General features: G+C 44.2%; 1 pseudogene; it reads right to left on the bottom strand.

Annotated features, from left to right (window-relative positions):
- Nucleotides 1-4988: 4988 nt before the first annotated feature.
- Nucleotides 4989-16067, bottom strand: LOC115200891 (BTB/POZ domain-containing protein 17-like; annotated as a pseudogene).

The following is a 16067-nucleotide window of genomic DNA, read 5'->3' as shown; positions in this document are numbered from 1 at the left end:
CGTTTACAATTGCAACAAATAATCTGCTCAGACCCCAACCAAGGAAGATTAAAAGTCGTGCTATAAATTCTCAGACAACCCAAAGATTCCTTGATGCCCTTCCAGACTCCCTCTGCCTACCCAAGGACGTCAGAGGACAAGAATCAGTTAACCACCTAACCGAGGAACTCAATTCAACCTTGCGCAATACCCTAGATGCAGTTGCACCCCTAAAAATTAAAAACATCTGTCATAAGAAACTAGCTCCCTGGTATACAGAAAATACACGAGCTCTGAAGCAAGCTTCCAGAAAATTGGAACGGAAATGGCGCCACACTAAACTGGAAGTCTTCCGACTAGCTTGGAAAGACAGTACCGTGCAGTATCGAAGAGCCCTCACTGCTGCACGATCATCCTATTTTTCCAACTTAATTGAGGAAAATAAGAACAATCCGAAATTTCTTTTTGACACTGTCGCAAAGCTAACTAAAAAGCAGCATTCGCAAATGGAGGATGGCTTTCACTTCAGCAGTAATAAATTTATGAACTTTTTTGAGGAAAAGATCATGATCATTAGAAAGCAAATTACGGACTCCTCTTTAAATCTGGGTATTCCTCCAGGGCTTCATTGTCCAGAGTCTGCACAACTCTGCCAGGACCTTGGCTCAAGGGAGATACTAAAGTGTTTTAGTACTATATCTCTTGACACAATGATGAAAATAATCATGGCCTCCAAACCTTCAAGCTGCATACTGGACCCTATTCCAACTAAACTACTGAAAGAGCTGCTTCCTGTGCTTGGCCCTCCTATGTTGAACATAATAAACGGCTCTCTATCCACCGGATGTGTACCAAGCTCACTAAAAGTGGCAGTAATAAAGCCTCTCTTGAAAAAGCCGAATCTTGACCCAGAAATTATAAAAAACTATCGGCCTATATCGAATCTTCCATTCCTCTCAAAAATTTTAGAAAAAGTTGTTGCGCAGCAACTCACTGCCTTCCTGAAGACAAACAATGTATACGAAACGCTTCAGTCTGGTTTTAGACCCCATCATAGCACTGAGACTGCACTTGTGAAGGTGGTAAATGACCTTTTAATGACGTCAGACCGAGGCTCTGCATCTGTCCTCATGCTCCTAGATCTTAGTGCCGCTTTTGATACCATCGATCACCACATTCTTTTGGAGAGATTGGAAACCCAAATTGGTCTACATGGACAAGTTCTGGCCTGGTTTAGATCTTATCTGTCGGAAAGATATCAGTTTGTCTCTGTGAATGGTTCGTCCTCTGACAAATCAATTGTAAATTTCGGTGTTCCTCAAGGTTCCGTTCTAGGACCACTATTGTTTTCACTATATATTTTACCTCTTGGGGATGTCATTCGAAAACATAATGTTAAATTTCACTGCTATGCGGACGACACACAGCTGTACATTTCAATGAAACATGGTGAAGCCCCAAAATTGCTCTCGCTAGAAACCTGTGTTTCAGACATAAGGAAGTGGATGGCTGCAAATTTTCTACTTTTAAACTCGGACAAAACAGAGATGCTTGTCCTAGGTCCCAAGAAACAAAGAGATCTTCTGTTGAATCTGACAATTAATCTGGATGGTTGTACAGTCGTCTCAAATAAAACTGTGAAGGACCTCGGCGTTACTCTGGACCCTGATCTCTCTTTTGAAGAACATATCAAGACTGCTTCAAGGACAGCTTTTTTCCATCTACGTAACATTGCAAAAATCAGAAACTTTCTGTCCAAAAATGACGCAGAAAAATTAATCCATGCTTTTGTTACTTCTAGGCTCGACTACTGCAATGCTCTACTTTCCGGCTACCCGGATAAAGCACTAAACAAACTTCAGTTAGTGCTAAATACGGCTGCTAGAATCCTGACTAGAACCAAAAAATGTGATCATATTACTCCAGTGCTAGCTTCCCTACACTGGCTTCCTGTTAAGGCAAGGGCTGATTTCAAGGTTTTACTGCTAACCTACAAAGCATTACATGGGCTTGCTCCTACCTATCTTTCCGATTTGGTCCTGCCGTACATACCTACACGTACGCTACGGTCACAAGACGCAGGCCTCCTAATTGTCCCTAGAATTTCTAAGCAAACGGCTGGAGGTAGGGCTTTCTCCTATAGAGCTCCATTTTTATGGAATGGTCTGCCTACCCATGTGAGAGACGCAGACTCAGTCTCAACCTTTAAGTCTTTACTGAAGACTTATCTCTTCAGTAGGTCCTATGATTAAGTATAGTCTGGCCCAGGAGTGTGAAGGTGAACGGAAAGGCTGGAGCAACGAACCGCCCTTGCTGTCTCTGCCTTGTCGGTTCCCCTCTTCCCACTGGGATTCTCTGCCTCTAACCCTTTTACAGGGGCTGAGTCACTGACTTACTGGTGTTCTTCCATGCCGTCCATGGGAGGGGTGCGTCACTTGAGTAGGTTGAGCCACTGACGTGGTCTTCCTGTCTGGGTTGGCGCCCCCCCCTTGGGTTGTGCCGTGGCGGACATCTTTGTGGGCTATACTCGGCCTTGTCTTCGGACGGTAAGTTGGTGGTTGTAGATATCCCTCTAGTGGTGTGGGGGCTGTGCTTTGGCAAAGTGGGTGGGGTTATATCCTGCCTGTTTGGCCCTGTCCGGGGGTATCATCGGATGGGGCCACAGTGTCTTCTGATCCCTCCTGTCTCAGCCTCCAGTATTTATGCTGCAGTAGTTTATGTGTCGGGGGGCTAGGGTCAGTCTGTTACATCTGGAGTATTCTCTTGTCTTATCCGGTGTCCTGTGTGAATGTAAATATGCTCTCTCTAATTCTCTCTTTGTTTCTTTCTTTCTCTCGGAGGACCTGAGCCCTAGGACTACCTGGCATGATGACTCCTTGCTGTCCCCAGTCCACCTGGCCATGCTGCTGTTCCAGTTTCAACTGTTCTGCCTGCGGCTACGGAACCCTGACCTGTTCACCGGACGTGCTTGTTGCACCCTCGACAATTACTATGATTATTATTATTTGACCATGCTGGTCATTTACGAACATTTTAACATCTTGACCATGTTCTGTTATAATATCCACCCGGCACAGCCAGAAGAGGACTGGCCACCCCTCATAGCCTGGTTCCTCTCTAGGTTTCTTCCTAGGTTTTTGGCCTTTCTCAGGAGTTTTTCCTAGGGAGTTTTTCCCAGCCACCGTGCTTCTTTCACATGCATTGCTTGCTGTTTGGGGTTTTAGGCTGGGTTTCTGTACAGCACTTTGAGATTTCAGCTGATGTACGAAGGGCTATATAAATAAATTTGATTTGATTTGATTTGATGGGGTTGGTTGGTTGGTTGGTTGGAGACATGATGGAGTTGGTTGGTTGCAGACATGATGGAGTTGGTTGGTTGGTTACAGACATGATGGGGTTGGTTGGTTGGTTGCAGACATGATGGAGTTGGTTGGTTGGTTGCAGACATGATAGGGTTGGTTGGTTGGTTGGTTGGAGACATGATGGGGTTGGTTGGTTGGTTGGAGACATGATGGAGTTGGTTGGTTGCAGACATGATGGAGTTGGTTGGTTGGTTACAGACATGATGGGGTTGGTTGGTTGGTTGTAGACATGATGGGGTTGGTTGGTTGGTTGCAGACATGATGGAGTTGGTTGGTTGGAGACATGATGGGGTTGGTTGGTTGGTTGCAGACATGATGGGGTTGGTTGGTTGGTTGCAGACATGATGGGGTTGGTTGGTTGGTTGCAGACATGATGGGGTTGGTTGGTTACAGACATGATGGGGTTGGTTGGTTGGTTACAGACATGATGGGGTTGGTTGGTTGGTTGGAGACATGATGGGGTTGGTTGGTTGGTTGCAGACATGATGGGGTTGGTTGGTTGGTTACAGACATGATGGGGTTGGTTGGTTGGTTGGAGACATGATGGGGTTGGTTGGTTGGTTGGAGACATGATGGGGTTGGTTGGTTGGTTGGTTGCAGACATGATGGGGCTGGTTGGTTGCAGACATGATGGGGTTGGTTGGTTGGTTGCAGACATGATGGGGTTGGTTGGTTGGTTGGTTGGAGACATGATGGGGTTGGTTGGTTGGTTGCTGACATGATGGGGTTGGTTGGTTGGTTACAGACATGATGGGGTTGGTTGGTTGGTTGGTTGGTTGGTTGGTTGGTTGGTTGGTTGCAGACATGATGGGGTTGGTTGGTTGCAGACATGATGGGGTTGGTTGGTTGGTTGGTTGGTTGCAGACATGATGGGGTTGGTTGGTTGGTTGGTTGCAGACATGATAGGGTTGGTTGGTTGGTTGCAGACATGATGGGGTTGGTTGGTTGGTTGTAGACATGATGGGGTTGGTTGGTTGGTTACAGACATGATGGGGTTGGTTGGTTGCTGACATGATTTGGTTGGTTGGTTGGTTACAGACATGATGGGGTTGGTTGGTTGGTTGGAGACATGATGGGGTTGGTTGGTTGCAGACATGATGGAGTTGGTTGGTTGGTTGCATACATGATGGGGTTGGTTGGTTGGTTGGTTGGTTGGTTGGTTGGTTGGTTGGTTGGTTACAGACATGATGGGGTTGGTTGGTTGGTTGGAGACATGATGGAGTTGGTTGGTTGCAGACATGATGGAGTTGGTTGGTTGGTTACAGACATGATGGGGTTGGTTGGTTGGTTGCAGACATGATGGAGTTGGTTGGTTGGTTGCAGACATGATAGGGTTGGTTGGTTGGAGACATGATGGGGTTGGTTGGTTGGTTGGAGACATGATGGAGTTGGTTGGTTGCAGACATGATGGAGTTGGTTGGTTGGTTACAGACATGATGGGGTTGGTTGGTTGGTTGTAGACATGATGGGGTTGGTTGGTTGGTTGCAGACATGATAGGGTTGGTTGGTTGCTGACATGATGGGGTTAGTTGGTTACAGACATGATGGGGTTGGTTGGGTGGCTGGCTGGCTGGCTCATTGGTTGGTTGGCTGGCTGGCTGGCTCGTTGGTTGGTTGGTTGGCTGGTAGGTCGGCTGGTTGGTTGGCTGGTAGGTCGGCTGGTTGGTTGCAGACATGATTAGGTTGGTCGGCTAGGTGGCTGGCTGGCTAGTTGGCTGGTTGGTTGAATGCAGACATGATGGGGTTGGCTGGTTGCAGACATGATGGGGTTGGTTGGCTAGTTGGTTCTCCCTTGACTTTGTGTAGTATGTGATATGAGTGTGATGTTTAAAGAGGACAGTGCTTGGCTTACATTGTGTCAACCGTGTCACTGCATGTACGAAAATGGAGGAGGCTAATTTCTCCCGAAGTGTGCACTCATGCACTCCTCCACATGAATGAAGGGAAGTGAACAAGTGTACACTTAGGGCAGAATGATAGAGAATTGGGATGCATAGAAAGAGTTAAGGGGGTCATTTCTTGCTAGAGATGAGGGTCTGGTAGAGCGGCTTGACCACGATGTGTAGATGGAGGGAACCATCAACCAGGTACTCAGACATCTTGCAGTGCAGATCGGCTTCCACCAGGAAGTCCCCAGTTTCCTCTGTGCTCTGGTGGAAGTTATAAACATGTCTCACCACCATGTTCCCCTGCTGCCTTTTCATCACCACCACCGTCTTCTGGAAACTCACCCCGGCGAAGTCTGCACTCGATGTAGCGGGGGTAATAATGATGTGCGGCCGCCCTCCGTCGACTTGTGTCAGCTGCATGTAGCTCTGTTCAGAGTGTATGGTCCTCATACTGGGGGTAACCAACGGGGTGAGAACAGGGCATTCCAGGTTACCCTCTTGTTGACATCATGGCTGCTGGGACCCAGCATGCATCTGGAAGCTGGTGTTGCGGTCATCCCTGGTGGGGTTCTTGATGACCCAAGGACTCCCCCAGGCTGTGGAGAGGTAGTTCCTGGGCATGAAGAGACTACAGTTCACGTCAAAGTACTTTGCCATGTGGAGGGGGGAGGCAGAGTGGAACTGGTGGGATGGTAGAGGAGGCCACGGACCGACTCCTGGTAGCGGGCCAGGAGAGGAGACAGGGTCTGCAGCCGGAAGAGCTCCCACGGGAGCATCATGCCGTAACGGACGGCTCTGAGGGCATTCTCCGCTGTTAGAGAATACGGCTCGTTCTGGTTGATCCAGGCCTCCAGCGCCGTGAACAGCTCCATCTCACTCTGAAATTCAAAGTCACATTTTAAAACTTTATTGTTCCTTCAGATCAGGGAAATTCATTTTGCAGCCAGGAGTACATAAATCAAATCAAATCAAATGTTATTAGTCACATGCGCCGAATACAACAGGTGTAGATCTTACAGTGAAATGCTTACTATCAAGCCCTTAAACCAACAATACAGTTTTAACAAAAGAATAAGAAATAAAAGTAACAAGTAATTAAATAAATACAGTATACACATTGCAAAGACACACATACAAGTTCAAAATTGTTCAATAGTTCTGTACATGATCATAAGATGGAGTAATACACAGGAGTTAGCCTGCTCCCATAGCTGTTTGTGCTGTATTGCCATAAAACAGAGTTGGGATGAGGCAGACAATTATGTGACAATTATTGACAAGGAGTCGGCCAGACAGTGCAAACTGATCTGCAATCAGGCTACCAAGGAGTAGGCCTACTGTACCTGCGAGATGAGTTCTAAACGCTGCAGCAGGCTCATCAGCAGGTCGATGCTGACGGTGGTCCACTCCTCACTCTGCAGTACGGAGGACAGGTTCCAGGACAGGTACTGCAGACAGGTGTCCCTCAGGGCCACTTCTCCAGTCTGAAGGGCATACTGGTACCTGCAATGTTGTCAACATTATTATTGTCCAGTCCATGTTTTACTAGTTGAACTAATTGTTAAAGGTCCAATGCAGTGTTTTTATCTCAATATCAAATCATTACTGGGTAACAATTAATTATATTACTGTGATTGTTTTCAATTAAAATGGTAAAAAAAAATTCTCTGAAAAATATCTTCTTAGCAAAAAGCAGTTTCTCAAGGAAGAATTTTGCAAAGACTGTCTGGGTGTGGTCTCAATGGGGAGGGGAAAACTGAAAACTAGCTGTTATTGGCAGAGCGGTTTGGAACTCTTTCTTATTGGTCAAATTACTAATTTACTGCCTGGTGATGACCCACTAAAACAGGGTGACATTTCAGGCAGTCTTTTCAAATAGCTCTTACACTAAAAGGTCATTATCATAATTTTCACAATTTCACAGTATTATTCCAAAATGGTTTTGGACTGCATTGGGCCTTTAATGAATGCATGTTTATTGTAAAGACTAATGTATGGACTTCATAATGTATAGACTTCAGCTGGAAACGTTATTCCTAGTAGTTAAAAAACAAAACTATTTACCGAGTTCACCAAACTATATCAGACGACACCCGACCTCCATTCATATAACCATAACATATACATTATATTACCTTTTCCCAAGGGAGACGTCCTCTGACCTCAATATGGGACTTCATGGTTAAATAAACGTGAGATAAAAATAAATAAACAGTACAGTACCATTCCACTGCGGGTCCAGAGGAGCTGGCCAGGTTCTGGGTCATGTACTGGGTGACCCCCTGCTGAAGGCCCTGGACTCGGTATTTAGTGGCCAGCTTGTGTAGAGGGAGACAGAGAGATGAGAAGGGGACATATAGAGAGAGAGAGACAGAGGGAGACAGAGATGAGAAGGGGACAGATAGGGAGACAGAGAGATGAGAAGGGGACAGATAGAGAGACAGAGGGAGACAGAGAGAGAGAGATGAGAAGGGGACAGATAGAGAGAGAGAGTGAGGGAGACAGAGAGAGATGAGAAGGGGACAGATAGAGAGACAGAGGGAGACAGAGAGAGAGAGATGAGAAGGGGACAGAGAGAGAGAGACAGAGGGAGACAGAGAGAGAGAGATGAGAAGGGGACAGATAGAGAGAGAGAGTGAGGGAGACAGAGAGAGATGAGAAGGGGACAGATAGAGAGAGAGACGGAGAGAGATGAGAAGGGGGTCGATCAAGGGAAAGAGGTCATGTATGTAAAGTAATGACGTCCTCTCTAAACCCACACCTGCACACACAGTAAGCCTTTGATCATCCAAATGAATGTTATGTTTTACCCAAGGAAATGATGTTGTACTTGATCCAAATACATCCAACCTCCACAGAGTCCACAGAATAGTCTGAGTTGCTATTATTATTTTAAAAGTCTGACTTTATCGTGGGTATCTCCAGCCAAGACAGAAACTCAAACCCCAACCAAAATGGCAACAGATCAAAGCTATTTATGGTAGTAGGCTGTACCCGGCATACAGAAGCCTAGAGAGTATTTTCTCCTGTCTAGTGGTGTCTATTGTTAGCCAGCCAGAATAAGCCTCCTTCCCCTTAATCAGTCACCGATTTAGACCTGGGACACCAGGTGGGTGTAATTAATGATCAGGTAGAACAGAAAAGCAGCAGGCTCTGGACCTCGTAGGATCAGAGGTTAATAGCCCTGGCCTACACACCCTGTAGCAGCTTTTCCCAAACTCTGTCCTCGGGACTACCAAGGGGTACGCATTTTGTTTTTTTTCACTACACAGATTTTTCAAATAATTAAAGCTTGATGATTAGTTGATTATTTTAATCAGCTGTGTAGTGCTAGGGCAAAGAAACAAGATGTGCACCGCTTGGGGTCCCGAGGACAGAGTTTGGGAAACCCTGCCATGTAGAATACCCTACAGCAGTGATTCCTGAACTTTTTATAGTCCCGTACTCCTTCAAACATTTAACCTCCAGCTGTGTATCCCCTCTAGCACCGGGGTCAGCGCACTCTCAAATGTTGTTATTTACCCTCATTGTAAGCCTGTCACACACACACAATATATTTATTAAACATAAGAATGAGTGAGAGTTGTCATAACCCGGCTCGTGGGAAGTGACAGAGCTCTTATAGGACCATGGCACAAATAATAATATAATAATCAATCATTTTGCTCTTTATTTAGCCATCTTACATATAAAACCTTATTTTTTCATTGAAAATTGTGAATAATTCACCACAGGTTAATGAGAAGGGTGTACTTGAAAGGATGCACATAACTCTGCTATGTTGGGTTGTATTGGAGAGAGTCTCAGTCTTAAATCATTTTCCACACACAGTCTGTGCCTGTATTTAGTTTTCATGCTAGTGAGGGCTGAGAATCCACTCTCACATAGGTACGTGGTTGCAAAGGGCATCAGTGTCTTAACAGCGCGATTTGCCAAGGGTAGGATACTCTGAGCGCAGCCCAATCCAGAAATCTGGCAGTGGCTTCTGATTAAATTCAATTTTCACAGAACCACTTGTTGCAATTTCAATGAGACTCTATTGTTCAGATATAGGTAAGTGGACTGGAGGCAGGGCATGAAAGGGTTAATGCAGACAGAGAAGAGCTCCAACTTCCTAATCATAGCCTCAGTTTTGTCCCGCACATTGAATATAGTTACAGAAACTGTAAACTCCCGTGGCTTGTTTTTCAAACTGTCATGTTTTGTTTCTAAATGTCTGCGCAAGAGTGAAGGTTTCATCGAGTTGTGAGATAGTACTTTTGCACATTCAACACACTGTGCCTGAGGAAAGGCACTAAGCCCAATATAAGTGAACTCCAAATCAATGTAGTTCTCATCATATTTGCACCTCTTCAATGGTCCAACGTCCCTGTCTGTTGTTCACAGGATAGGGGGCAGTCGCTCTTTGGCTGCATCAGATTCACAACTGTCACTATCAGATTCACAACGGTCAGTGTCCATGCTAGCTGGGCTAACATCAAATGTAGAATTAATGATGCTAGCATTGGATGTGCTCGTGGAAGCAGAACAACTTGTGTCGTCGACAGGTGCAGGTGTAGTACTGCTAGTAGTAGCAGTACTACCAGTAGAGCTGGTATGTGTCTCTATGGACGCGGGCCTTACTTTTTTTAACCATTTATCAATTTTCGAGCAAATGGAATGAGCAGCAGCGATGTTTGGCTACATACGGACTGTTAGTGGAATTCCCGCGAAAGCGTTAATGTGATTGGATGTTAATTATTTTACTAGGCTTCCTGTATTTGACATTGTGTTGTTATTTCGCTGAACACTAGAAGGTTTAATTGTATTTTTGGCAGTGAAACGAGGCGACTCAGGTGAGAAAAAAACCTCACCCAGATGTATAGCCCCGTTGGAAAATATAAATGGACTGTTTGAAATTGTGAATATTTGTATTATTATTTTAATTTTCTTATGTGAATCACATTTTTATTTGGCGTACCCCCGACGGCATTGCGCGTACCCCAGTTTGGGAAAACCCGCCCCATACCCTATATAATACCCTTTACCCTATAGAATACCCTTTACCCTATAGAATACCCTTTACCCTATAGAATACCCTTTACCCTATAGAATACCCTTTACCCTATAGAATACCCTATACCCTATAGAATACCCTATACCCTATAGAATACCCTATACCCTATAGAATACCCTTTACCCTATAGAATACCCTATACCCTATAGAATACCCTATACCCTATACCCTGTAGAATACCCTATACCCTGTAGAATACCCTATACCCTATAGAATACCCTATACCCTGTAGAATACCCTATACCCTATAGAATACCCTATACCCTATACCCTGTAGAATACCCTATACCCTATAAAATACCCTATACCCTATAGAATACCCTATACCCTGTAGAATACCCTATACCCTATAGAATACCCTATACCCTATACCCTATAAAATACCCTATACCCTATATAAAACCCCATACCCTATTAAATACCCTTTACCCTATATAATACCCTTTACCCTATAGAATACCCTATACCCTATAGAATACCCTTTACCCTATAGAATACCCTATACCCTATAGAATACCCTTTACCCTATAGAATACCCTATACCCTATAGAATACCCTATACCCTATAGAATACCCTATAGAATACCCTATACCCTATAGAATACCACATATAATACCCTATATAATACCCTTTACCCTATATAATACCCTATACCCTATAGAATACCACATATAATACCCTATAGAATACCTTATACCCTATAGAATACCCTTTACCCTATAGAATACCCTATACCCTATATAAAACCCCATACTCTATATAATACCCTATACCCTATAGAATACCACATATAATACCCTATAGAATACCTTATACCCTATATAATACCCCATATAATACCCTATATAACACCCAATAACTTATAGAATACCCTATACCCTATATAACACCCTATATAATACCCACACCTTATAGAATACCCTATACCCCATATAATACCCTATATAATACCCTATAGAATACCCTATACCCTATAGAAAACCCCATATAATACCCTATACCCTATATAATACCCTATATAATACACAATACCCAATAAAATAACAAATACCCTATAGAATACCCTTTACCCTATAGAATACCCTATACCCTATAGAATACCCTATACCCTGTAGAATACCCTATACCTTGTATAATACCCTATACCCTATATAATACCCTATACCTTATAGAATACCCTATACCTTATAGAATACCCTATACCCTATATAATATCCTATACCCTATAGAATGCCCTATATCCTATAGAATACCATATACCATATATAATACCCTAAACCATATATAATACCCTATACCCTATAGAATACCCTATACCTTATACCATATATAATACCTTATATAATACCCTAAACCCTATAGAATACCCTATACCTTATAGAATACCCTATACCCTATATAATACCCTATACCCTATATAATACCATATACCCTATATAATACCCTATATCCTATAGTATACCCTATACCCTCATAGATATCATCCTAACCAACTTGCCCTCTAAATACACCTCTGCTGTTTTCAACCAAGATCTCAGCGATCACTGCCTTATTGCCTGCATCCGTAATAGGTCAGCGGTCAAACGACCTCCACTCATCACTGTCAAACGCTCCCTGAAACACTTCAGCGAGCAGGCCTTTCTAATCAACCTGGCCCGGGTATACTGGAAGGATATTGACCTCATCCCTTCAGTAGAGGATGCCTGGTTATTTTTTTTAAATGCCTTCCTCACCATCTTAAATAAGCATGCCCCATTCAAGAAATTTAGAACCAGGAACAGATATAGCCCTTGGTTCTCTCCAGACCTGACTGCCCTTAACCAACACAAAAACATCCTGTGGCGTTCTGCATTAGCATCGAACAGCCCCCGTGATATGCAACTTTTCAGGGAAGTTAGAAACCAATATACACAGGCAGTTAGAAAAGCCAAGGCTAGCATTTTCAAGCAGAAATTTGCTTCCTGCAACACAAACTCAAAAAAGTTCTGGGACACTGTAAAGTCCATGGAGAATAAGAGCACCTCCTCCCAGCTGCCCACTGAACTGAGGATAGGAAACTCTGTCACCACCGATAAATCCACTATAATTGAGAATTTCAGTAAGCATTTTTCTACGGCTGGACATGCTTTCCACCTGGCTACCCCTACCCCGGTCAACAGCACTGCACCCCCCACAGCAACTCACCCAAGCCTTCCCCATTTCTCCTTCTCCCAAATCCAGTCAGCTGATGTTCTGAAAGAGCTGCAAAATCTGGACCCTTACAAATCAGCCAGGCTAGACAATCTGAACCCTTTCTTTCTAAAATTATCTGCCGAAATTGTTGCAACCCCTATTACTAGCCTGTTCAACCTCTCTTTCATGTCATCTGAGATTCCCAAAGATTGGAAAGCAGCTGCGGTCATCCCCCTTTTCAAAGGGGGGGACACTCTTGACCCAAACTGCTACAGACCTATATCTATCCTACCCTGTCTCTCTAAAGTCTTCGAAAGCCAAGTCAACAAACAGATTACCGACCATTTAGAATCCCACCGCACCTTCTCTGCTATGCAATCTGGTTTCAGAGCTGGTCATGGGTGCACCTCAGCCACGCTCAAGGTCCTAAACGATATCTTAACCGCCATCGATAAGAAACAATACTGTGCAGCCGTATTCATTAACCTGGCCAAGGCTTTTGACTCTGTCAATCACCACATCCTCATCGGCAGACTCAACAGCCTTGGTTTCTCAAATGATTGCCTCGCCTGGTTCACCAACTACTTCTCTGATAGAGTTCAGTGTGTCAAATCGGAGGGCCTGTTTTCCGGACCTCTGGCAGTCTCTATGGGGGTGCCACAGGGTTCAATTCTTGGGCCGACTCTCTTCTCTGTATACATCAACGATGTCGCTCTTGCTGCTGGTGAGTCTCTGATCCACCTCTACGCAGACGACACCATTCTGTATACTTCTGGCCCTTCTTTGGACACTGTGTTAACAACCCTCCAGACGAGCTTCAATGCCATACAACTCTCCTTCCGTGGCCTCCAACTGTTCAAAAATACAAGTAAAACTAAATGCATGCTCTTCAACCGATCGCTCCCTGCACCTGCCCGCCCGTCCAGCATCACTACTCTGGACGGTTCTGACTTAGAATATGTAGACAACTACAAATACCTAGGTGTCTGGTTAGACTGTAAACTCTCCTTCCAGACTCACATCAAACATCTCCAATCCAAAGTTAAATCTAGAATTGGCTTCCTATTTTGCAACAAAGCATCCTTCACTCATGCTGCCAAACATACCCTTGTAAAACTGACCATCCTACCGATCCTCGACTTCGGCGATGTCATTTACAAAATACCCTCCAATACCCTACTCAATAAATTGGATGCAGTCTATCACAGTGCCATATGTTTTGTCACCAAAGCCCCATATACTACCCACCACTGCGACCTGTACGCTCTTGTTGGCTGGCCCTCGCTACATATCCGTCACTAAACCCACTGGCTCCAGGTCATCTCCAAGACCCTGCTAGGTAAAGTCCCCCCTTATCTCCACTCACTGGTCACCATAGCAGCACCCACCTGTAGCACGCGCTCCAGCAGGTATATCTCTCTGGTCACCCCTAAAGCCAACTCCTCCTTTGGCCGCCTCTCCTTCCAGTTCTCTGCTGCCAATGACTGGAACGAACTACAAAAATCTCTGAAACTGGAAACACTTATCTCCCTCACTAGCTTTAAGCACCAGCTGTCAGAGCAGCTCACAGATTACTGCACCTGTACATAGCCCATCTATAATTTAGCCCAAACAACTACCTCTTCCCCTACTGTATTTATTTATTTATTTTGTTCCTTTGCACCCCATCATTTCTATTTCTACTTGCACTTTCTTCCACTGCAAATCTACCAAATCTACCATTCCAGTGTTTTACTTGCTATATTGTATTTACTTCGCCACCATGACATTTTTTTACATTTACCTCCCTTATCTCACCTCATGTGCTCACATTGTATATAGACTTATTTTTCTACTGTATTATTGACTGTATGTTTGTTTTACTCCATGTGGTACTCTGTGTTGTTGTATGTGTCGAACTGCTTTGCTTTATCTTGGCCAGGTCGCAATTGTAAATGAGAACTTGTTCTCAACTTGCCTACCTGGTTAAATAAAGGTGAGAAAAATAATATATATATATATATATATATATATATATATATATATATATATATATATATATATATATATATATATATATAATACCCTATAGAATACCAGATATCCTATACCTTATATAATACCCTATAGAATACCCTATACCTTATAGAATACCCTATATAATACCCTATAACTTATAGAATACCCTATACCCTATAGGATGTACACAATATACCGCTGTCTAGTGTTGCAGTCATAGAGATATAATTCCTAGAATGAGTTTTTCAATTCAACTTAATGAGTGGAATTATACAGGAATTATAATTCTATGGTTGCAGTAGCCAGCCAGAGTAAGCCTCAACAGTAGATTATGATCAATGTGGTTACACCTCCATAAACCAATTTAGGTTTTCATTACTTACTAATTAATATATTATGACACCCACCGACCGTGCTTCCTCCCACCAGCCTCCACTGGTATTCAGCATTTAGGTCTGGGATTTCCGAGACCAGTACTGAATCACGAGGTTGCAGCTACCAAGTACACCCACTAGATGGCTATATAAAAATACACAGTAAAACTGTTTGAGCGTGTTACCCATATAGAGTACACAGTCTAAAGCAGTAGAATGACATCTAGAGTTAACCCCCCCCTCTCCTGACACGTTTTGCTTCCCTCCCCCTCCATGAACCCTAAACCATGTATTACTTGTCAGGAGGGGAATTCCTTATGATATAATTTCTTGTGACTTATTACTTTCTTCCTCGAAAGGTCGCTGGTTTGAATCCCCGAGCCGACAAGGTGAGAAATCTGTTCATGTGCCCTTGAGCAAGGCACTTAACCCTAATTTACTCCAGAGTCACCGTTGATAATGGCATACCATGTCCCCACTCTCCAAGGGTGTCTCAGGGTGTTGGGATATGCAAAAAAACAAAAAAAACATTTTCAATTCACACGTGTATTAATACACACTTGTACATGTGTGAAATAGGACAAATCTAAGCACCCACCAAACTATTATTATTGTTAATGAACCTGTTGAAGATGGCAGCACACTGTATGTGTCTCCCTTTTCACCTGATGAACTTATCAAAGACCTCAGCACACTCAGCGGTCTCTAGCAGAACCAGGGTGGTGCCGTAACGGCTGAGCAGCAGCTCCTCAAACACAGGGCTCTGCAGGGACAGCACCAGGGAGTGGGCTTGGACAGCACCAGGGAGTGGGCTTGGACAGCACCAGGGAGTGGGCTTGGACAGCACCAGGGAGTGGGCTTGGACAGCACCAGGAAGTGGGCTTGGATCATCTTCATCACCCTCACCGTCTGGAGGAAGACTACTTCGTTTGTTTCAAATGTCACAGAGACGATTTGTCATTTTCCTTTATCCCCTCCCACAAACACATACAGGTTCGAGGACAAGGTCAGCCACCCACATCCCAGAAGATTTTTCCCAGTCAGACCCCGGATTTCAACCGGCAACCCTTTGGTCTCTGCCCACCTCACTAACCCTCTAGGCAAGCTGCCTACCTGAACCCCGAGGGCCACATCGCTGCCGTTCCCCTGAGCCAGCAGGGCCTCCAGACGCTGCACCAGGGCCAGGGAGTGGCTTATGGTGTCACCGCCATAATTCTGGATCTCATCAGCCTTCAT

This window comes from Salmo trutta, chromosome 10 (assembly GCF_901001165.1).
Source record: "Salmo trutta chromosome 10, fSalTru1.1, whole genome shotgun sequence".
NCBI classification, from domain to species: Eukaryota; Metazoa; Chordata; class Actinopteri; order Salmoniformes; family Salmonidae; genus Salmo; species Salmo trutta.
The sequence above is the reverse complement of the archived record's forward strand: the minus strand, read 5'-3'. Positions and strand labels throughout refer to the sequence as shown.